Below are 22,399 nucleotides of genomic sequence, written 5' to 3'. Positions count from 1 at the left end.
CCTCACCCGCGCCTATCGGAGGCCCCTTGCCTCGTCCCTGGAGCCGACCTGCCACCCTCCCTGAGTCTCCTGAATGTGCCCACTCTTCAAGCCCTGGGCTTTGGCCGTCCCACCCCTGGGGCTCCGACTCGCCCCCCGCCATTGGAGGTGGCGCGCAGACCTTACCTCTCCATCTTTGTCTTGGCCACATCCAGAGGATCCCTGCCCAAGACCCCTGCCCGGCGCCTGAGGCCTTGAGCGTCCCCAGTTATCTCTCCTCTCCTTCCCTCATGGGCTGGGGCTCCAGACTCCTGCTTCTTATACGCCTGGGGCAGACGGAGGGGAACCGGCCAGGTGACGGCCTTTCCTCCCCTCTCTTCCCGGAGAGAGGTGTAGGGCGGCGCCAACTCTACACTTGTCCGCCCGCTGGTGTGTGCCCCTGACCTCAGGTGCTCTTGTCCCTGGAGTCGCCTTTCTTGGTGGGTTGAAGCCGGCCACCAGCCAGCGGCTTGAACCTCCTCCTCCCAGGCCTGCGCACAACCTCAGCCAGAGCGAGGGGTGGGGAGCTGTAGGGAAACCTACTGTTTAGGGCCCTGGGACCCGGCAGAAGGAACATGAGAGCTCCGGATTTGGTTCTGGGGTGAGGAAAGGAATCCACCAACAGGTGGGGTAGCTAGAGGGCTTGGGTGAGAGTTCCCCAAAGAATGCCAGATTGGGAATCGGAATCAGGTTCCAGTCTTCATTCTCTACTTCTTAGCTGTGACCTTGGGCAAGTCATGCCACCTCTGAGCCTGGATTTCCTCATCTCTGAAATGGGGATCATCGTATCGATGCAAAGCTCTGTATGGTGTGAGGGTGGAGTTCAGTGTTTTATAAGCTGAAAATCCGAGAGTCTTTGAATTCATTGGGGGAACAAAACAGAGGAGTGTATGTGCTGGAGGAGTGTATGTGCTTGAGGAGCAAAATGGTTTCATGGGCACTTTCAAGTCTCTGAGGAAAACATGGACTATCTCTCCCGAAGTGCATATATGCACCATCCACAAAATGTAGCCTACGGTTTTAGGAAGTTCCTGGGCCCAGGTTTAGACTTAGTCTTTGGGGACCCTTGTCTGATCAACCTGGCCACCAAGGTTCCATCATGGGATGAAGTGGTGGGCATGTCTTCCTGCCCTTTCTCCAGAAGAATTTGTTGACTGGTGAATGAATGGGGATAGGTGAGGCAGATCCCCAATAGACCTGTCTTTCTATTGACCTGGAGGTGGGGATGGGGGTAAGGGTAAAGATGATTACTGCAGAGACATTTTACCATTTTTATAATCACCATTTTACAGAAAAAAACAACTGAGGCTCAGAGGTTTAACTTCTGCCTTGATGTAGCTGAGGGAGGTTGTATTATTATTCTGGACAAGGCAAGGTGGGAAGAAGTAGGGGGCTCCCCAACACAGTAGAGTGGTCAGCAGTCCACTTGGATCTCAAGAGCCAGGCTGGGCAGGAGCATGGGTTTGTAGGAGCATCAGAGGCAGGAGCGGTTTAGTTTTTCTTCAAAGTCATGCTCTGTGTCATGGGTCAAACACCTTGGTTATTGCAGGCTGCAGGCAACTTGCTCTGGTTTCACTTAAGTCAGAACAGATAACTTCAAGTAGTATTAATGATATTTTTAAAGGTCCACTCACGTTTGTTTTTTCCAGCAGGCTTCTTGAAATTCTTTAGTATTTCACTTGGAAGAGACCTAGAAATCATCTTGTCTATCCCCTTTTTGCCCGCAAATGGATGGGGGTGTGTGTGTATTTGTGTGAGTGTTTGTGTGTGTGTGACTGAAGCCCTGGAATGGGTGTGTGTGTGTGTGTGTGTGTGTATATATATATATACACATATATATGCCAAGGTCATCTAGTGAGGCAGCCACAGAGCTGAGACTAAAATCAGGTTTATGGTTCTCTTTCCATTAAACCAGTAGCCCTCCCTCTGAAAGAGGATTTTTAAGAAATCCAGACCTTACTGTGTAGAAAATGTTTCCCAGGTGAGGAGGCCTGGGGGTGCGGCTGGCGACCAAGAGTTTGGTTTGGGCATCTTGTGCTCACTGTCTGTTCTTGAGGGATGCTTCAAATTTGGGAGGGGGAGGGAGAAAGTCAACTTTCATTTCCGGAAGAATAATGAATGTCTGGTGAAAGTCGGAAGTAGGCAGCGTTGTCTTGGTGCTTAATTTCTCTTGTTCTCCTTAAAGTCATTAATTTTCTCCTAAAAGAAGCCTTTTTGGATTTATTCTTTTAGAACAGCACTGCGCTGAACTGATTTCTAAAAGCAATGGAATGGTCTCTCCCATACTGGACACAGGCGTGGCTCCACCTGCCTCTTCTCCCCTCCCTCCCCTGGCCTTCTTAATACCTGTCTGTCTCTGCTGGCTCCGTCTCAGAAGTGTGTCCCTGACAGGCCTCCGGCTCATCTAGGAGCCTCCCCTTTGTTGCTGCTTCCAACTCATGTTGAAATGCATCTTTTTCCAACTAGACTGAGCCAGAGCCATCTTCAGAGTTTAGTTGCCATCCTTTTGCTAGTTTCCTGAGAAATGGTGTGAGAAGGAGCCTTTTTCTCATTAGCCTTAACTGGGGCAGAGCACATTCCTGATTTGGACTTGGGATCCTTGGCCATTGGGGTGGGCACAGGAAGCTGAGCCTTCTTCACACCTCTTTCTAGCCCCCTGTGGGCCCAGGATGCTGGTCATTACTGGTTCCCAGAATTCCTCTCAAGGGGCATCTTCCCTCGTGCACTTTGAACTTACTTCTTGAGATGCTCCTTTTGCCCTCTTTCACAAGGATGCTGGGGCTTTAGGGAAACATGTGCTTGGAGGCGTTTTTTTGTGTGTGTGTTTTGTTGCCCAGCCTTGTTGGCACTGGGTTTGTAATCGGGGAGGAGTTAGACACGTGGCCTCGGTTTCGTATCTGTAAGGAAGAAGAAAAATAATAACATGGACTGCATAGGGTTAACATTTTACAAATGATTACCTTTGTGCGAGACATATTCCCAGGCATTTTAAAAATATTAACTCATTCCTCATAGCAAGCCTATAAAACTGCTATCCTGTTTACATCCCCATTTTCAGATGAGAAAACTGAGGCACAGACATATTAATTCATTCAAGGTCACTCAGCCAGGAAGTGAGGGAATGAAGCCTTGAACTTGGGCAATCTGACCTAAGCATCTATGCTTTTAATCAACCATTATGCTGTTTGTGCTGTGCAGAAGTCTTAGTACAGTACCTGGCATGAGGTAGGCTCTCACTACATGTTAGCTGTTATCTATCTTATTACTGAGAAACAGTTGTTTCTGAACATGACTGTAGAAAAGAATCTGTGGGTTTGGGGAGGGGAGAATGCTGATTCTCAAAATGCTAGCTTTATAATTTTAATAGGCTAATCTTATTGCATCGTTATAGTTATTAAGGTAGAGCTGGGCCCTCCTTCTTTGAAGTGGCTTAAACATAGGGCTTTGGGAGACTCGCCTGCCAGTCAAGAGGGTGGGGAGGATTTCAGCCACTGGTTCCCTGCTCTTCCTGACCACTTCATTTGCACCAATCACATCTACAGTCCCAGCCCTGACACTCTGCCTTGGGGCCTAGCTGGGGAGCTGGGGTGTCTCTAGTTTCCAACAGATGCCAAAGGGGGTTGTTACATCAGGGTCTGGAATTGAGCCTGGTGTTCTTGAGCCTGCCCAAGTGGTTTCAGCGTCCAGTTCTCCCCCTCCCGCCTGGGAGAAGGGCGGAGAAGCTGGAGCAGCCAGCTCTGATTTGCCCATAGGATGGAAGCTTCGATCCAGCGCAGGGAGGAGGTTGCCATGGCAACACCAGCCAGCTACCGGTCCCTCTCCTAGCGGTTTGGGCCACATCTCTGGGCTGGAAAGCCCTTCCTGGCACCACCCTCTTCCGCTCAGACCAAATCTGTTGGGCTGGGGGCGGGGTGGGATAGTGGATGGGATCCAAAAACTAGTACCACAGCGCCCCGCTCCCCATTTTTGGACAGAGGGGAAATGTAGGGGGTGGTCTGAGTACTTCTGGGTGATGAGGCGGCGATACCCATATCCTGCCAGACAGATCCTGGCAGGGAGAATCAGAGTTCCGATTTCTCTCCACACCCCCAGGCACCTGGAATGACCTCACTGGAGTTCTCCCCCTCCCCCTTTATTCCATTTGGCAGAGTTTTCTTTCCCAGACCAAGTGCTAACTTTTGTCCTTGAAATTTGACCTGAGCTTTTTCTGGGAAACAAAATGCCCTGCTGTCTCACCCCTTCCCTCTAAGATGGTGGGAATGAATCCTTCAGCCCTAGAAGGAGGCTGGCAGGGTGGATGAGGGAGGAGGCCTTAAAATATCCTTCATGGTCAGGACCACGTGGAGGCATGAAGTTGTGGCTTTGAAGCCTCCACTCCCACCCTCACCCTCCAGGGCAGGACACTTCCTCTCTCACTTCTTCCTGACCACACCCCCCTTCCCATTTTCTAAATGTTTTCAGAGCTGGACAGAACTCTTGTAGATTTGGATAAGTGAAGCATGATGGAGAATTGAACCAGTTGTTCCCATAGTTCAAGTAGAGGGGTGGGGTGAGAGTGTGGACGCAAACCACTTTATTTATTTATTTACTTTGAGGCAGGGTCTCCCTCTGTCGCCCAAGGTGGGGTGCAGTGGTGCGATCTCAGTTCGCTGCAATCTCTGCCTCCCGGGCTCAAGTGATCTTCTCACTTCAGCCTCCCAAGTGGCTGGGACTACAGTCATGCACCACCACCAGATGCAGATGGGGTTTCACTATGTCACCCAGACTGGTCTCAAACTCCTGAACTCAACGATCCTCCCGTCTTGGACTCCCAAAGTGCTAAGATTACAGGCATGCGCCACCATGCCCAGCCCAAACCACTTTATTTTAATCAAATTATCCTGAAAGAATGATCTTAGAAAATCAGGTGCATGAGGATTCACGCCTTACCCCATCGTACAGATCACTGGTCTGCAGGTCTGCTCTGGTGCAATCAGTGCTCTTTCCTTATCTTCTGTCTCCCTTAGGCACCCCCTTCCCCATCCCCAAGCCCCTAGACTCCTGGCTCCAGCTTCCTCGGTTTGCAGCTGCCACAGGCCCACCTAGTTCTGTTTGGTGGGAAGGGGGAGAGAGGTCCATCTACCTTGTTTCCCTTTCAGGATGTGGCTCTGCATCCCTCCCCACTCCCTGCTAGAACCAGAGGCAGAGCAAGTTCCAACTGAAGGCTGAGTGGGGGTGAAGGGAGAGATGCGGAGGAGAGCGAGAATGGAAGGAAGCCTTCACCCTCAGCCGACCCTCTTGTCTGTCTGAGGGACTTTTTTCTACTTTGCCTCCTCTGTGTCTTTTCTTTATGGCCATAGCAACCATCATTTCATCATGTCTTTTAAAAATTGCTGGAAAGGTGCCACTTTTGGTGAATGTGCTCAAAAGGGTGCAGTATCTCCCCCACTATAAACCTTCCCCCATTCTGCATTCCTCGTCAGTTCCACTGCCTTTTTGTATTGGAAAGATAACTGGGCTTGGATTTGAATCCGCTCTGGCTCTGACCTCAAGCAAGTCTCTTAACCTTCCTGAGCCTCATCTGGAAAAAAAGGGTTAATTATTTTTGTTCAAGCATCTCTCAGGATTATAAAAATAAAATGATTGATGGGCTTGCTTGGCCATGCTCATTGCTTTCTGTGATCGCACTGAATTCTATGGCAACCTGAAGGGGTAGCTGCTGTTGCAGATGTACCCATTTTGCAGATGAGGAAAGCCAGGCAGCTTAGAGCAGTTGAATTCATGACTCTCTCAGGTTATAGGGTGGTGATTCAAACCCAGGTGTGTTTGACTCTAGGCCATCTTCTGCTTCTGGGCATGAAATGAGATCCTGGGTGGGACAGGACTATGTAAGCTCCTGGGGCTGTGCTTGTGCTGTCAGAACAGCAGGTGACAAAGGCCTGGGTGTGATGTGCCCCACCAGGGTCCACCAGCCCGCTACAATCCACCCACCCATTGGAGTGCCTTCCCTGCCACTGGTTCCTGGTTGATCCCTATCACAGTTGGCCCTCAGCTGCCGTGGCTGCCTGGCCTCCTTGAAGAATCCAGTTGTCTGCCCTGGCCCTGGGGGCCAAGCCATCACCTGCCTCTCCAGACTGATGTAGGCCAGTGCTGGATTATATTTAACGCTGTGCTATTTCCACTTGACAGCTCCAGAGCGCCATCCCCCCTCCCCTTTTTTCCTTCCTCCCCCCTCCCCTTCTGATTCACTTGGAAACTGAGGAGGCTGATGTCAGCGCCTTATTCTTAGCCCCCGTAATTGTAACTGCATTTAGCAGTGCGCACTTCATTAACAGTTTCTGCGACGGGGGAGTGAGATGACTGTGTGGCTGGGCAGGGATGTGGATGGGGGTGGCGAGAGGGCAGCTGCTGCCAGGACCCTGGCCAGCTGCCTTTTCTGGATGGACCAGCTGGGCTGCTTCCAGGTCTGGCTTTCCAAGACTGGAAGTCTTGGAAGGACCCTTGGAGAGCATCTAGCCCATTTCCTCATTAAGCAAGTAGGGAAACAGGCTCAAAGAGGTGAAGTGGCTTGCCAAGGTCACATATTAAGGATCCAGAGCTCTGACCTCTGAGTCCAGGTTTTCTTTTCTGGTATTTGTTCATTCAGTTAGTAGTTAATGAGCTGCTCAGTGTTAATGTTCTAGGTGCTAGGGTGCTAGGGATATATCAAGGAACAAGTCAGACATGGTTTCTGCTCTCAGGGAGTTATATTCTGGGGTGGGGGAAACAGACAATAAATAGGTAACCAATTCAATAAAGAATTTCAGGTTCTGCTAAGTGGAATGAAAATGGAACGATGATGGGCTAGGAGATAATGTTAAGTAAGGTAGTCAGGGAAGGCTAAGGAGGTGATATCTGAGATAAAGCCTAACTGACAAAGAGCCAGCAATGGGAATATGAGGAGGAAGAGTGTTCCAGGCAGAGGGAATAGCTGTGCAAAGGCCCTGAGGTCAGTGCGAGTTTGAGTTTTAGGGAATAGAAAGCAGACCAGTGTGGCTAGAGATGACAGACCAGTGTGGTTAGAGAGACAAGATCAGAGAAGGGGGCAAATTATCTCAGCCTTGTAGAGGATAAAGATTATCCAGTGCGGGAACTGAGGTCCGAAGAAGGAAAAGAAAAGGCCCCCAGCTGGGTGAAGTTAGAGAGAGGCCAAGAACTCATGCCCCCTGAATCCCTGTTTTTTATGTTCCTTAGGTGCAGATGGCTGTGCCTTTACATGCATAACACAGCTTCCTTTCACGCTGTAGCTGGAAGGCACTGTGGAGTCCAGGCTGGGTTCTTTCTGCTCACCCTGCCTGCCTCCACCCCTCTTCGAATCTCACCTGACCCAGACTGATGATGTAGGTGTGAGAGACCCTGGGGAACTTCCATGGACGGACAGAAAGAACATAGCTTTGGAATCCGGCAGATCTGAATTTTCATCTTGACTGCCACTTCTAAATTGTATGACTGTAGGCAAGTTGCTTCAACCCTCTGGGGTTCAATGTCCGCATCTGTAAAATGGGGCATAATAATAGCAAACACTCAAGAGGGTTATAGTAAGGAGTAAATGACATCATGCACACAACACACCTAACCCAGAGCTGGACGTATGGAGTAAGGTGTCCTTTGCTATGAGGATTAATGGATGAGAGTGCGTGTTTAACCCTCGGCACGTAGTAGGTTCCCAGTCATTGGTAGCAGCTGCAGTTGTCACAGTGGCTGTTGTCAGTTTAAATGGGTTAGAGCAGGGCTGCCAAACTTGAGTGAGCCTCAGAATCCTCTGGAGGGCTTCTTAATGCAGACTGCTGGGCCCACCCAGAGTCTTTTATTTAGTTTGGGGGCAGGAGGGACTTGAGGATTTCATTGCTAACAAGTTCCCACGTGATGCAGATTCGGATGGTACTGATCCAGGGACCCTACCTTGAGAACCACTGGGTTGGAGGAAAAGGCTGGAGAGAACTGAAGGGGTCTTGCCAACGTGGGATATCTCCTGGCTCCTGATGTCTTAGATGCTGGGACATTGGGTACCAAATTCAGTCCTGGGTATGGTCTTCAGGCCCTCTTGTTTCTGTCACAGAGTCTATGATCCAAATGAGTCTCAGCTGCTGCCTGCGTTGTGCCAGGTTTAACACGTAGGCCCTCATAAAGCCTCTAGGAAGTCATTTGTACAAAGGATAAGTGAGTCAAAATGAGCAATGCATCAGGCCATGAGACCATTGCATGGGATATTGGACCCAGACAGCTCTGGGAATTCTGAGGATTCAGGTCTAGCTCCTTTTTCGTCCAGAGAGAACAGGACATGGTCCCTTTTCTGCACTGGGAAAAGGGAGGGCTATGTGTTAAAACCAGGAAGTTCATTTGAGGACAAACCTCTACGGGGAAGAAGTAAATCAAAGGAATCATCGATGTAAAGGGGGCAAAGTGCTGGGAAATGCTACCGGGGGAGTTTACTGAGTCAGTTTATTCAGATGTTTCTAAGAAAGGGGTCGCTGATAATTTTCTAGGGAAGATTGGGGTCTAGCTCAGGTTGGAGGCAGGGGACCAACCTTGATGTGATGAGATTCTCACCCAGCCCCATACAACTCAGAATCTGAAGACAAAGGCACTTAAAAATAGTTTCCGGGTGGGACTTGTCCTAAACTGATGGGAAATACCCTCTGTGAGGGGTGGCTTGGGATAGTAAAAATGAGCGGACTTGGGAGGCCCAAAGACCTGGGTTTGCATCTCTGGCCCTTTCTAGCTGTGCATCATGACTGTGGTATGCAACTGATCTAGGCCTCAGCCTGTCCTTTGCAAAATGGAATTAGAGATACCTTGTGAGAATTCCAGAGGATGTATGTACAACACATAGAAGACATCCAAGCTATGGAAGCTGCTGCCTTTCCTTTTCCTGTAGACTTCATAAAAATGATGTGATGTGCACATCTGGGTGGAGGAAGGGTGGGATGGGGCAGCACACAGCTGGCGTCAGGCCTCCTTGCTCTGGTCTAGGTATGTGGTGTTTACTGTGTGCACAGTGGAGCCTGAAAGGCTGCATGAGGAGTGAAGAGAGAAGGACTTTGTTCATCGCCGAGTCTCAGTGTCTCCTACACCCACTTTTTGACTCTTTGGGCCTCAGTATCCCTGCCTGCAGAGTGAGAGTCTGGTGGGCTTGGTTTAGATATACCCAGAGTCCCCCAGAGAAGGTAGGACACTTGTACAGGCCCTCCAGTTCCTCCTTTGTCTCCCCCTGGCTCTGCGGTAGCCCCTAGATGGTTATTTTTCATCCCCAGAGCGCCCCCTCCTGCCAGTTTCTCTCTAGCTGATCTTTGCTTGATTGGTCTTGGATAATTTTTAAAGTATTTTTTTGGATTAGGTAATATATGCAGATGCTACAACATTTTAAACACATGAAAAATATCCGGGGGAAGTGTCCTGGGCACCCCTGTCTTCTGATCCTCATGTCCCATCCCCGGTACAAGCACTGTTATCAGCTTTTATAATGCTTTATGCTGTTATTACTGCTGATAACGTAGATACATCGTAAAAAAGCCGAACAGCACCAGAGGACATCCAAAGAAATGGCATCTCCCTCCTACTCAGCTATCCAGTCCCACTCCCACAAGCCACCATCATACTCTTTCAGGCTACCAGTTTTTTCTTATTTTCCTGTTTTTGAATTCTTATTAAGCACTTATGGTGGTGCCCATCCCTGTGCCAGGCACTGTGAGAGTTCCAGAGAAGTTGGGTTGCACTAGGCAGTATAGCATGGTGAAAGTAACGAGCTCCACAGCCAGATAACCTGGATTTGAATCTTGGCTCTGCCGCTTATTGGCTGTGTGACTCTGAGCAAGTCACTTAACCTCCCTGAGCCTGTTTCCTCATCTGCAAAACGGGCTTATCATAGCCCCTTCCTGCCTCGAAGGTGTCAAGAGGATTAGATGAATAAATATTGGTAGAGAGCCTGGTACACAGTGAAAGTGTCTTAAGAGTGTTAGCTGTCATTATTTTAGTTGAAAGTCCCTCTGAGGTCATCTACTGTGGCTATCTTAGTTGAGGCCCAGAGAGCAATCTCAATTGGCCTGAAGCCTCACAGGAGGTCTGTGGCAATGATGTTTCTGGATACACAGCTCAGGATCTCTCCCTGTCGCCTGAGGCACCCCAAGTAGCCATCATGGACCCTGCGGCACCTGAGGCCTCAAGTCTGCTCCCTTTATCTCCAGCACGCAGTGTCCCTAGTGAATGCCACCTGGAGTCACCCTGAGAGTGGGTGGAAAGATATGTCACTAATTGGGCCCTCTAATGAAAATTAATTAGTTCCTCAGCAAATGTCTTGAGCAGCATCTTTCATCAGCCTGGGCCCAACACCAAGACTGGACCAGGTGCCTCCGGGGCCCATCCAAGCCCCGGCCGAGCCACCCCCGAGCCATCTGGCCTCAGGAAACTACCATTTGTGCCCAGCTTCTACTGGGAATGCTAAGTCCTCACAGAGGGACCCCCAAACTGGGCAGCTGGGCCCTGAGGAGAGTCAGGTGTGTGGCTCTAGCAAGGAATAATTTTTTTTTTTTTCTGAGATGGAGTCTCGCTCTGTTGCCCAGTCTAGAGTGCAGTGGCATGATCTCAGGTCACTGTAACCTCTGCCTCCTGGGTTCATGTGATTCTCCTGCCTCAGCCTCCTGAGTGGCTGGGACTACAGGCGCGTGCCACCATGCCCAGCTAATTTTTATATTTTTAGTAGAGATGGAGTTTCACCATATTGGCCAGGCTGGTCTCGAACTCCTGACCTCAGGTGATCTGCCCACCTCAGCCTCCCAAAGGGCGGGGATTACAGGCATGAGCCACCACACCCGGCTCAAGGGAGAATTTAACATGTACCTTCTTCTCTGGACTTTCCCCAGAAGTCACTTGATTTTGTAACGAATACAGAAAATCAGGAGAACTCTTCACTCCTGTTTCCACTGTCTTAGCCTGAGACGTGGATTTTTGTGCAAGTGCTCTGTGGGAGTGCTCGCAGGTGAAACCTGCAAGAGAGGGAGAGGGAGACGCAGCATGGGGCAGGAGAAGAAGCAGCCAGACATGGGCACTTGGCTGCAGGCTAACTTCAGCCAGATCCTGGGGAGCTCTGGAGAATGGATGGCATGGCAGGGTTGACTAGGCTTCGGTACTCCTATAGCAGGGTAGTCCCCCGAGGGCATAACTGTTGGGGCAAGGCAGCTCCTATGAGCTAAGGGCAGTTGTCCGAAGATGGGGCAGCTGTGAGCCGGCACCAGCAGATACTCATGGCAGCTGAGTGATGGGGGACCTGCTTAGCATGGGGGATCTGGCCAAGATACCAGTGGGGTCCACTCACCCACTGTCTGGGAACCCCTGACTACAGAGTGGGGAGAGTGGGTGTGCTCAGCTCTGTGCTGAGCAATGTCCAACCCTCGTTTCAGGTCACCCTCCACAAGGTGGGCATAGTCATTACATTCGGCCATATGGAGAAATTGAGCATCTGGATGGACTTCTGACTTGGCCAAGGTCACACAGCTAGTGAGGGGCAGAACAGGACTTCAAACCCAGGCCTATTCCAACACTTGTGTTCTTTCCAGCATTCTGTACTGTATTTAATGTTTTTCATGAATATATACATGTATCTCATGCTTCTTTGTGGGCCTCTTTCCAAGTCCCTCTTTGGAGGGTGCCTGTCCTGACTTTCTACTTTGCACCTTGCAGACATGAAGTCTTTTGTGTCTGACAAAGGATTTTAATATATTTGAGCCTGCCTGATCCTCATGAAAAGTTGGCCGTGTATCCAGAGAGGAGGGCAGAGGCCCTAATAGGTGGTCTGAGGTGAAAGCAGAAGGGGTAGTTGATTTGTCGTGGGATGAGCCCTGGATTTGTCATAAAGAAACCTGGGTTTGAGATCTCATTTCTGCCAGTTTGCCAACTGACCCTGGGCAAGTCATTCCCCTCTTTGAACTTTGATTTCCTCATTAGATGAACAGGTTCACAGCTATAAGCAGGAGGTAACCTACAGGTGGTTTAATGATACTGCACATATCAAAGACACATGGCAAGGCTCTGACTGGGGAGTGCGGGAAGGGTCTCAAACCAAGGCTGACCTCTGCCTTTGCTGAGGAGACAATGTGTGTGCAGGGAACAGCTTTAAATTAGGGCTCGTCTGTAAAATGGGCATGATGACACTTGCCCTGCTCTCCTAGTTTAGGTTTTCCCAGAACAGAGCCTGACACAAGGAATCAAGTACAAGTATTAGGGCAAACCACCTGAAACTGCCATTTTATTAGTGGAAGCAGTCTAATAGAATTTTGTATGCTTCATATGGTTCACAAAGGTGATGGATGAAACCCCAGGATGGGAGTGAGAAAGTGAGGCAGAGAAAGAAGTCAGGAGACTGTGTATTATCAGGCAGGTTAACCCAAGCAAGGGCAACTGGAGTTTAGTCTTGCTGGGGACTTCTGGGGAGACAGTGTAGCACAGAACTCAGCAAGCTGCTTCTGTAAAGGGCCAGACAGTAGATATTTTAGTCTTTGCAGGATTACAGTCTCTGTTGTAACTGCTCAATCATGAAGTTGTAGTGAGAAAGCAGCCCCAGACAATATGTAAATGAAAGGGCGAGCTGTGTTCTAATAAAACTTTATTTACAAAAATAGGCAGCAAGATGGATTTAGTCCGAGGCCCATAGTTTGCAGACTCCTGGGGTAGAACACGCGCTTTAGTTACCCCACCCAGGAAAGAGGGAGCTCAGGTATTTATACAGCAGTTCCCATCAGTCATTGGTTAAGAGCTGCTAGGGAAGATCAGAGAGTTGGTTATTGCCTGTTTATTTCCAGCCTGCCATGGGTGGTAGCCCTCAGGCAGAGAAATGCAGGTGCTGGCAATAGGAGACTGGGCCAGGACAAGGGGTTAGGACATGAGGAATGACAGCATTGCTCACTCCAGCTCAGGGGAATGGCTTGTTTGACTATTTGGAGAATGTACTAGAAAGGCACAGGATGAACACAGGAAACAAGTGTTGTATAGAGCCAGATTAGTTGACTTCATATTTCCAGCTCTTCCAAGCATTTGTTCCTTCCAGGCAAAACCCAGCTTCTTCATATTTGACAGTCTTGTTTGAGTTTTCTCCCTCCATGCCTCACTTAGGCCATTTCCTCAGCTGGGGTGCCTGATGTTTCCTTCTCCAGGGCTCCAGGGTCACCTCCTCCAGGAAGCACACCCTTCTTCTCTAGGGTGGAAGTGACCATTCCTGGGAGCCCCTGTGGTACTTTGCTTTTCTCCTTCTCCAGTGCTTGCGCAGTCTGGCTTTTCACTTTTTCACTGTCACACTGTGAGCCCCTGCAGGGCAGGGACTGTGTGATTCCCATCTGCATCCCACCAATGGACACTGACTTGGGAAAGGCAGAGTTGAATCCCAAGCCCCTCCCTTCCTCCCCTTCTCTCTCCTCTCCTTCCTCCCCACTCTGTTTCCTTCTTTCTTCTCCAGTAGTTGCTCATGGCCAAGCCGTGTTCTGGTGACCTAAGGCAAGTCCAGTCTTTGTTGTCATGGAATTACATTCTGGTTCCTGGGGTGAGGGGGGTTGTTGGACATTACACAGCTTGAAGAAGCAACTAATAATCCGATCATGGCTGTGATAAAGAGTCATATAAGACAAGTACAGGGTGCTGGGAAAGGCCATAGCAGGGAGAACTGACATGTTGGGTGGGGGGCACAGGGAGGGGGACAGCTCAGCAGAGACCTGAGGTGTGAGTAGCATTGGCCAAGTGAAGGCACGGCAGGGGAGGGGAGGGGGTGAGACAGGATTCTGTGAACACAGACTTGATAGTGATGGGAAGGGGGATGGAATCCTGGACTCTCTGGCTGTCTCTCCCGCTCCCGCTCCCCTCTCCCCACAGATGGAAATAACTATAATTGCTTCTGCATGACAGAATTATGGATAGTTTTTGCTTTCTAGTTTGTGCTTTTTTTGTATTTTCCAGATTTTCTACAATGGGCATATCATGGTAAAAATTAAGGGCTTCAGAGTCTGGAGACCACACTCTGCCTAGCTGCTGCGTGACCTGTTCCACATTATTTTTCACTTGGTGGTGCTTCTGTTTCTCTCTGTGTAAAAGGCCGATAAAGATAATTACCATGGCTCACATGGCACCCCTTGCATTCTGACACTTCACTTCCATTCACTCATTCGAGCCCCAAAACTACTCTGTGAGGTTGTTTTGGGGGCTATCCCTATTTTTTTTTTTGGAGATGGAGTCTCGCTCTGTCTCCCAGGCTGGAGTGCAGTGGCACGATCTTGGCTCACTTCCAGCTCTGCCTCCCAGGTTCACTCCATTCTCCTGCCTCAGCCTCCCAAGTAGCTGGGACTGCAGGCGCCCGCCATCACACCTGGCTAATATTTTGTTTTAGTAGAGATGGGGTTTCACTGTGTTAGCCAGGATGGTCTCGATCTCCTGACTTCATGATCCGCCTGCCTCAGCCTCCCAAAGTGCTGGGATTACAGGCGTGAGCCACTGTGCCTGGCTGGCTATCCCTGTTTTATAGATGAGGAAACTGAGGCACAGAAACATTAGGTAAGTTGCCCAAGATCACACAGGGTCCAAGGCAGAATTCAAGTCCAGCTCTTTGGGCTCTGGAGCTTCGCCACTTGGCTCCATTGCCTACCTTACAGGGTAGGGGTGAGAGGACACCTGTGAAGCCCTTAGTACAGTGCGTGGTACATAATTAGTGCTCAATAAATGTTAGCTGTTGTTAGTATTAGCCGTTGTGCAGGGGCCCTGAGGCAGGAGTAGGCCATGGTCTTTTGAAAGCCCAGGGAAAGGGGTATGTTGTTGGGAGGTAGCAGAACTGGATGATACTAGGCCTTTAAAGTTGAGGCTCTTGGGCTTGAGCTTAAGATCAGTTGGAACCCCTCTTGGGTTTTTAGCAGGGATGTGACAAACTCAGATTTGGGGTTTGCCAATCTTTAAATACCTCTCTGGCCGCAGGCAAGGAGTGAAGCCAAGAGACCCAGAGATGGCTCCCTTTGGTTATAGTGGCTCTCCCCAGACAGATCTGACCATCTATCCCTAGTTCTCAGGCCAGGATAGTGATATCTCCTGGTGTCTGGGCTGGCCACGTGGGCCAGTGCGCAAGAGACAAAAAAAGTCAGCAGTGTGTCACCAGGCTGGTCTGGTGATGCCGGGAGGCTGGGAAGTGCCGGTTTGAAGGCAGGAACAAATTACTCTCCTGGAGACAAGGCCAGGCCAGTTCCTGCCGTGTTACATTATTAAATTTGTAATCTTCATTCTAATACTTTCCAGCAGTGTATAAGAACCAAATTTAAAATGCCGGCTTTATATTTCTGGAACGAAGCTCTTTGTCAAGAACTCTTGAAGCCCATAATTTCTCTCCAGAGGTAAATGTCTAAGTCTTTAAAAAATTAAAATAAAAAAATACAGGAAAACCGCTCTTTAGTTAAGGCTAAGTTTGAATGGTTGACGAACTCAACCCTGGTCAGGAATTGGGAGTGGGGTCTGAATGTCTCCAGCCCCAGAAAAGGCCCAGGCTGGGATGGGGCCTACAGGTACGACTCCTCAATCTGAGCCTTGCTGGGGAAGAAAGCGAGAGAAGCTTCATGCCTACCTCAACCCCAAGTGGTTGGTACATCTGTTGATTTGGGAAAGGCTTTGGTAAAAATTGGAGACCACAGTTCCCAAAGGAATCACCCCTTATAAACCTCTTGTGAGTTTTCTCATGACCCATTTGGTGAATATCAGACCTGGCTGGCGGTAGAATTGGGTACTGTCTCATTCCTGCCTTTATTTTTAGAGACAGGGTCTCACTCTGTCACCCAGGCTTGGAGTGCACTGGCTCAGTCATGGCCCACTGAAGCTGCAAACTCTTGGGCTCAAGTGATCCTCCTGCCTCAGCGTCCCAAAAAGCTGGGACTACAGGTACATGCCAGCCTGCCCAGCTAATTTTATTTTTTTGTAGAGACAGAATCTTGCTATGTTGCCCAGGCTGGTCTTGAACTCTTGGGCTGAAGCAATCCTCTCACCTTGGTCTCCCAATACACTGGGATTACAAGCATGAGCCACCATGCCCAGCCTTCATTTCTACCTTTAGACCTGGGCAAGGAGGGCCCTGATCTCGGGTTGCCAGCATTACTGGAATGTTCTCTGACCCTCCTCCAGTCAGGCCTCTGGCTTCACTCTTATTACCCACCTGAACTCCTCCTTCTAGGCCTGTTCTAGACGTGGGGACCCTGAAATTCCCTGCCCAAATGGCCCTGAGTCAGCTTTCAGGGTCTGTCTCAACCCCTTCCCTGGCTTCATTCTCCTGAGGATGGATGCATCCATCGGTAGTATCCTGAGGGTGGCCCTGAAGGTGCTGTTTGTGGAGGCGACAGCCGGCACAGATGTGCAGAGTGAGCCCTCTGGATATGGGAGCAGAGGGAGAAAGGGTGGACCATGGCTGAGGGCTGGCTCCCTCCCCCTCCGCATTCATCTGTGGCACTTGGAGGATTCTAAATTTGAGCTGTCCTGGCCTTGAAGGTCATTATGAAGACATATTTGTCAGAATGAAAGGATAGAACATATTTTATTTAATAGCCTGATTTATAACTTTTACATATTTAGAATAAGTATGAAGTCCTCCATTTGTACTCCTGCCCTGGGCCGCACAATCTTGGAGGGGCCTTTGTGTTATCCTTAGAACTGAGAGTGAGCACAGCCCAGGGTGGCCCTTCCCCTCGTGGTCCCATAATGAGGGCCTGGTCCAGACACAGCGCTTATATGGCATCCTTATGCAAGTTAGAGGAAGGCACTTCTCTCCCTACCCCCATCCTGGTGGTTGAATTTTAAAAACGCTGCCTCCTCTAGGAGGATGAATCAGAACAAGGTTCCCCTTTCTCCAGTGCCAGCAGGGTGCACGGCTGGGCAAGGGAAAACAGGCTGTACCTCTGCTTGTGCCCCTTCTCAGTCGGGCATTTTTGTGCAGGGAGCACTCTGTCCGGGAGTTCTTCTGACCCCACAGACCCGAACCAGACCTGAAAGGAAAGTGCTGAAACTGGTTTCTGGAGATAGCCACCAAGTCATTTTACATTTTTAATGATCATTCTCATTATGATAGTAATATTTATTATTTCATATATGCCAGGTATTCTGAATACTTTACCTGGATAATCTTACTGAAATGTCACACTATGAGGGGTATACCATTGTCATACCCATTGTGCAGATGAGGAAACTAAAGCTCAGAAAGGACAGGCCCATCTTTGGCCCAGGGCCATTCAATAATAAGTTCAGGCCGGGCACGGTGGCTCATGCCTGCAATCCCAGCACTTTGGGAGGCTGAGGTGGGTGGATCTCCTAAGGTCAAGAGTTCAAGACCAGCCTGACCAACATGGAGAAACCCCGTCTCTACTAAAAATACAAAATTAGCTGTGCATGGTGGCACATGCCTGTAATCCCAGCTACTCAGGAGGCTGAGGCAGGAGAATCACTTGAATCTAGGAGGTGGAGGTTGCAGTGAGCCGAGATCACACCACTGTACTCCAGCCTGGGCAACAAGAGCGAAACTCCGTCTCAAAAAAAAAAAAAAATTATAATAATAAATTCAAACACTGACCTGCCTGACACTCGAGTCTGTGAGCCCACCCACTGCTCGGCACTGCCCTGGATCATATTTTACAGCATTCTTTATGCAGTCAACAGATATCACTGGCCCACTCCAGTGTGCTGGGCACTGAAGTTATGGTGCTAAATAGGACCAGGACTTTCTCAGCCCAGGAGAAAAGACAAGCAGAGCAGATAATGGTGATTCCATTTAGCAGAGAGTGCTGAGTCCCACCTTGAAGGGTGAGAGGCTGATTACCAGGCTGGATGTGGGGAAGGTGCCCCAGATCACTGGGGTCCTGTGTGATTAGGAAGAAGGTTCCTGGGGTTTATTTACGTCTCAGTGGGGCAAAGCAGGTACATTAGGAAGTGGACACAGGGAAGAAATGGAGCTAGGAAAGGGGGTGGGTGGGACCACGATCAGCTCCTTCTTGGAGATCTGAGTTATAGCATCATCGTCAGGCCTCTGGGGCCTCTGCTTAGAGGAGCAGGACTTAACATCCACCCCCTACCACCATCCTTTTCAAAGTCAGAAAACTGATCAAGAGGAGAAGGAGTCATTTGTGCATTTTCAGGCAGGTCGAGTTGGAACTCAGGCCTCTCAGCCCTCCTCAGCCAGCCATGATCCAGTCCCTTCTCAGGGCTCCTTCCACACCCGGGAGTGGGAGAGTCGCCATTTATGGTTTTAATTTTTAAAAACAGTATCATGCTTTCACGAGTTACAAATGCTTGTCCAGTTATACTAGCTGGCATTTCCTGAGCACATGCCACATTCCAGATGCCGTGCTAGGATTTCACATATGTTACCTTATACAATCCTTGGAGCAAACCTCTAAGAAAGGTTCTGTCGCTATTCCCACTTTACAGATGAAGAAATTAGGTAATTCCCCCAAGGTCAGACAGCTAGCAAGTGGCAGAGCTGGTTTCCTTGAGTCTAACATCCTCATAACACCATATATGCTATGTGCACCCATGGTGACAATTTTGGGAAAATGCAGAGAAAGCACACCAAAAGAAAATTAAAATGTCTCAAATTCTATAATCCAAAAGTAGAATGCTTCACCACTAGGGCTATTTCTCTCTAGGGGGTGTGTGCGCGTGCGCGTGCACACACACAACACATATTTAAACCAAAGCAGGGTCATGCTGTAATACTAGTTTGTAAGCTGAAGCTACCATTTAAAAATCACCTTAAAAGGACCTTCACAGGCCAGTCTCCACAGGGATACTCTGATTTCTAGGATCAGGTCTAGAACTGCGTGCAACTCTTCTGTCAACAGACTTGGCAAGGCAGACCTAGGGACAGCACGAGGCAGCCCACCCTAATAGGCATGGTTCATTTTTGTCCCTGCTTTCTGCTCCCATTCTTATAGAAAATAAATAAATAAATTTGAAAACTGACAGACCTCCCCAGGATTTTATTCTATGCCTGGCCCTGCATTTAAATGCAAGAAGCAGAAGGCTTGTGAGCTATAAATAGCCCAGGCCTCTTCTGAACAGTGGCGGGGAGAATTTGTAGGTTCTGTCTCCTTCCAACCTGGTGACCTGGATTACTTCCTTCCTGCAGCGGCTGCTTTCTTCACTGCCTCCTCTGTCCATCCTTCATGGAGCAGAGCAAGTCCTCTCTGCAGATGTTTAGTGAGCACCTGCACTGGGCCAGGCCCTAGGTGCTGGGCACAAGGACTTGAGTGAGACACTAGCATTGTCACAGCCTGGAGTGGCAGCAGGTAAACATAGACGCGGACATTCACAAGTGAGAATCATATGTGTTGTGGGACCCCAAGGAGAGGTCCCCAGCTCTGGGAATCAGGGGAGGCTTCCTGGAAGAGAGGATGCTGGAGTTGAAAAATGGAAGGAGGATAGAGGAGCCTGGGGAGGAGGTAGCCTGGGAGGAGGGGTCTATGGGACCATGGATGTCATGCTTGGCACAGTGCCTGGCCAGAGAATGCCTTCATTATTATTGGGCAAATCATATGTTTTTTAACAGTGTGTCCTGAGTTCCTTTAGTGGCTCCGTGGCCTGTAATCCAGTGATCTTGGGTAAGAAGGACAGTCAGCATTTTGCTAGTCCATGACTCTCAACCTGCGCTGCATGTGCCTTTCGTCAGCAGCCAGGATCCTGATCCCCAACCCAGACCACTCAATTAAAAATCAGGCGTGCAGCCTGGACTCTGTTGCTTCACAAGCTCCCAGGCGATTCTGATGTTCAACCACATTTGGGATTCTCTGTGCTGATCCAGTGTCCCACCTGGGAACCACAGCTCAGTTCCCATCCCAGTCTCCCTGCTGGGTAGGAGTTTATTCTCCCTTGGGTGCCTCTAGCAACAGGAAAGAGAGCTCACAATCTCCCCATTCTGTTGACAGGCAGCTCAACAGTGGAAAATCCTTCTTCTCCCTGGGCCCATTAATCTTCACATGTTGGGCTGGGCACAGTGGCTCATCTCATGACTGTAATCCCGGCACTTTGGAAAGCTGAGGTGGCAGGAGGATTGCTTGAGGCCAGGAGTTCCAGCCCAGGCTGGGCAACATAGCAAGACCCCCATCTCTATAATAAATAAAACTCAGCCAGATGTGGTGGCGTGTGCTTATAGTCCTAGCTGCTCAGGAGGCTGACGTACGACGATTGCTGAGCCCAGAAGTTTAAGGTTAAAGTGAGCTGCGATTGTGTCATAGCACTCCAACCTGGACAACAGCAAGGCCCTATCTCTCAAAAAAATAAGAAATTCTCATATTGTGATGACGGGCGGATCACGAGGCCAGGAGATTGAGACCATCCTGGCTAACATGGTGAAACCCTGTCTCTACTAAAAATACAAAAAATTAGCTGGGTGTGGTGGCAGGTGCCTGCCGTCCCAGCTACTCAGGAGGCGGAAGCAGGAGAATGGCATGAACTGGGAGGCGGAGCTTGCAGTGAGCCGAGATCGTGCCACTGCACTCCAGCCTGGGTGACAGAGAGAGACTCCGTCTCAAAAAAATAATAATAATAAAAAGAAATTTTCATACTGTGATGATACTGGTAAGTAACATTTGTACAGACCTTTGTTGTACTCAAAATACTCTCTTGATTTGGGAGGTAAAAAATATAGAGATTTTAAATTCAGACAGACCCGGATTTAAACCACCCTCTCCCTTTTTTTCTTCTACCCTGTTAGCTGTGTCTTTAAACACATGACATAACCTCGCTGTGTCTCGGTGTCCTCATTTGTAAATAGAGACAATAACAGTGCTTACCCCTCAGGTTATTGGAAGGCTTATGACATTAAGTGTGGTTGGGTGCAGTGCAGCCGTAAGGCATTCACTTCATAGTAATTTATTATTATTACTGTTCTGTAAGACATTTTCATGGTAAATTCAACATCCAAGACATTTTTATTGAGTGCTTAATACATGCCCAGCCCTGCTCCAGTTGATGGAGTACATTGTGAAAAAGTTATTACTAAATGGCAGTCACTGTTATCAGCATCATCAGTATCATTTTTTTTAAGTGGGTAGTAAAATCACCCACTTAAAAAATTATTTTTAGAGACAGGGTCTTTCTCTGTCACCCAGATTTTAGTGCAGTGGTGTGATCATAGCTCACTGCAGCCTTGAATTCCTGGGCTCAAACCTCAGCCTCCCAAGTAGCTTGTACAACAGGCACAAGCCGCCTTGACTGGCTAGTTTTCAGAATTTTTTGAGAGACAGGGTCTCGCTATGTTGCCCAGGCTGATCTCGAACTCCTGGGCTGAAATGATCCTCCTGCTTTGGCTTCCTAAACTGCTGGGATTATAAGTATGGACCACTGCACCCACCTCCTGTCTCCTCCTCATGGTCAACTTCATTTATCAAGCAAATCTAATTTCTAGCAGCCCCTGACAGTGGAAAAACTAAAATTGGGAGTCAAGAGACCAAGTTCTAGCCCAGCGCTGCCCAATAGACATTTCTGCAATGATGAAAATGTTCTGTGCCTGCACTGTGCGATACTGTAGCCACTAGTCACAGGTGGCTACTCAGCACTTGAAGTGTGATCCCTGCAACTGAGGACTGAATTCTTAATTTTTTTTTAAAGTTTAAGTGTTCACATGTGGCTAATGGCTACTCCGGATGTGCTGAGCTGTGAGACCTTGAGCAAGTTTCTTCCCCTGTCTGGGAAGATGAAGAAATGCCATTGGAGAAGCCAGAAGAGAATGTCTGGAATAGAGACTGAGGTCTGGAGCCAACTAGATCTGTGGTTAATTTCAGTTCTGCCAGATACCACCTCTGTGAGCCTGGGCAAGTTACTTAAACTTTGTGTGTCTCAGTTTCCTAGTTTGTAAAGGGATCCTAATTATAATCACCTCACAGGACTAAAATGAGGTTTAAATGAGATACGATTCTACAAGTGCCTTATTCTCAATAGGCTCTTGACAAATTGTATGGAAGTGGTTTTAGCTGGTATTGCAGACACTTGTGTTCCCCTATTGCATCTTTGGAAAACTCTGAAAATTCTTGTTTTTGTTATAAATGCTTATAAAATGCTTACTTTTAGGGCTGGAGTTTATAACCTTGAACCTCTTGAAATTATGTTCAAGTTGTATCATTGTGCATCTCTATTTTTTTTTTTTTTTCCTGGAGAAAACCAAAACTTTTCTCTGGGGAAAAGCAGCTCCCAGCAGATTTTCAAAGGAGTCCAAAAGATTTAGGAACTCTGGGAGGGGAGGAAACTGGTGTTCATGGTGCCTGTGGAACAGGACAGGGTGTGATCAACAAGCCAGTGGACTTTGGCTCCAGGCGGCCGGTGTTCCCGTCCCAGCCCTGCCACCTCCAGGCTGCGTAAATTTTGTTGAACCTCA

General features: G+C 48.9%; 1 protein-coding gene and 1 long non-coding RNA gene across 4 annotated transcripts in view; one reads left to right on the top strand and one right to left on the bottom strand.

Annotated features, from left to right (window-relative positions):
- The window catches only part of LOC117977224 (uncharacterized), a 48,222-nt gene extending 47,424 nt beyond the window's left edge, over positions 1-798 (bottom strand). For both annotated transcript variants that reach the window (XR_008622346.1, XR_004668242.2), the window contains exon 1: positions 166-798. This is a non-coding gene — a long non-coding RNA (uncharacterized LOC117977224). The remainder of the gene's footprint in view (positions 1-165) is intronic.
- Positions 1-22,399, top strand: part of RIMS4 (regulating synaptic membrane exocytosis 4) — a 58,875-nt gene that overhangs the window by 638 nt on the left and 35,838 nt on the right. The window lies entirely within an intron of this gene.

The sequence above is a fragment of the Pan paniscus genome, chromosome 21 (genome assembly GCF_029289425.2).
Source record: "Pan paniscus chromosome 21, NHGRI_mPanPan1-v2.0_pri, whole genome shotgun sequence".
NCBI lineage: Eukaryota > Metazoa > Chordata > Mammalia > Primates > Hominidae > Pan > Pan paniscus.
The sequence above is the reverse complement of the archived record's forward strand: the minus strand, read 5'-3'. Positions and strand labels throughout refer to the sequence as shown.